The following is a 2,058-nucleotide window of genomic DNA, read 5'->3' on the forward strand; positions in this document are numbered from 1 at the left end:
GGACATTGAGGTCCTGATGGATGATTTGATTTGTGACAAAGTAAGGAGCATTAAGGATTTTACGAAGGATTTTGGACTGTAAGGATTGGATTCGAGAGGAATTAGATGGTTTAGTGGAGCCCCATAGCTCAACTCCGTATGCCACTAGATATTTAAAAAGATAAAAGAATCAAGCACAAAAAATTTCATACAGCCCTAAGTATAAGATTTTGGGTTATATAAATCAATAACAGTTTCATATCCAATTGCGAGGGTACAAACAGGAATTCATACAGATAATTTGGGATAAAATTGTTTAGTTTTGGAATGTATCTGGTTCAGTTATCTTTATATTCAGGATAACTTGATAAAAAGATAATAGTTGAATTTATATATTTATGTGAGTATCTATTTTAATAAATGCTTCTGATTTATAAATGGATAGCAAATAATACTAATAAAATATGAACATGTTAAAATCACTAAAACCATCGAATAACAGTCTGAAACTCAAATAAATAATATTTAAATGATAAATAGAGGAGATAGAGGACACAATTGCTTTAGTTAAGAAGGGCTTACCTTGTCACTTGGTGTAGATGGATGCGACTTGCGCTAGCTCTCTCTGTCAGAAGCAAAGCCTCCGTCACAAACTGTCCATAGTTCTTCGGTGTTCCAACAAAGAACCAACAGACTATTGCCTAATAATTAAAGAATAACTCTAAAATGCATGCATAGTGATAAGTATTTATTTTGTCATTACAGTATTACTAAGTATATTTAAATTTTTAAACTTTAATTTAAAAATCTCTACAGAACCTGTTTACTACACTGAATGGAAAGGTAGAAACAATTCAAAGTTCCAGACCGTGTTTTACAAAAGTTATAATTTAAATTAAACCCCCATTCTTGAAGAGCACGCTAAGCGAGGAAACTTCTGTCCTTTTAGGCTATCAAAGGACAAGTCTCTTGAATAGTTTATGCAGGTTGGCCACATCTACTCGAGAAAGGGTTCTTGAAGCGGGGTAAACATTTTGAATACTTCAAGTAGCATTCAAACTAAGACTGGCTAAATGTTCTCTTCAAAATACTCTCGGTTTGAAATTATAATTTGCAAAGAATAACAGAAAGTTTGAATTAATTAACTCACTAAAACTAATTTATTAATCTTTAAAAAGTTTGGTATAAATACAGAGGAGGGAATGGCGGTGGTACCGTGGTAAGGCACGATGCTGCTCCAAGGACCCGGGTTTGAATCCAGCTGAGCAGAAAATTGTTTTCTGTTACACTGTAGCCGTGAATCAACCCTGTGGATTCTGGAGCCCTCCTGGGGTCCATCCAGCCTCATAAATTGAGTAAAAATCTGGAGGTCAAGCGTGATTCTGACCAAATCACCTCCTTGCACAACCATTGGTCTAGTAACAGTACTTCCTTACAAAGTACTACACCCTTAACCCTTTATGGGTTGTAGACTGGTACAGATTGTGATTTTAATAAATTTAAAATTAAAATTCTTAATTATAATTGTTATACTTAGAGATCGGATTTAAAAAAACAACTCAAAATCGTGCAGTAAAAGCGCGATTTTTAACATTTTAAATTTAATTGGCTGTCTAAACTTCCAATAAATTATAAAAGGCTGATCTACATGACTATTATAAGGCCTATCTAGACATACGGAGTTGAGCTTTGGGGCTCCATTAAACCTTCGATTTCGTCTCGTATCCAATCCTTACAATCCAAAATTCCTTTGTTTCAAATAAAATCATTCATTACGACTATAATGTTTTTTATGTAACCGATTTAGCACGAACCATATACCATTCCTTCCCTCAAATACCAAAACTCTCTAACCACCCAAACCCACTAGTTTCTAACCTTAGTTCCTCTTCCATTCTTGACAATCCAACGAGGTGTCTGAAAAGAATATGGCCACGAGACCTGCTAATGTTAAAACATCATTCCAATGATACCAGTGGGTAGTTTCTCTACACGCCTGTATCATTCCATTATAAACTTAATTCAAATTTACTGGATATATCGTTATGTACAATTGTAAATAATGATATAATAATAAAA

The sequence above is a fragment of the Halyomorpha halys genome, unplaced genomic scaffold, assembly GCF_000696795.3.
Source record: "Halyomorpha halys isolate HHAL.00 unplaced genomic scaffold, Hhal_1.1 Scaffold556.1, whole genome shotgun sequence".
NCBI lineage: Eukaryota > Metazoa > Arthropoda > Insecta > Hemiptera > Pentatomidae > Halyomorpha > Halyomorpha halys.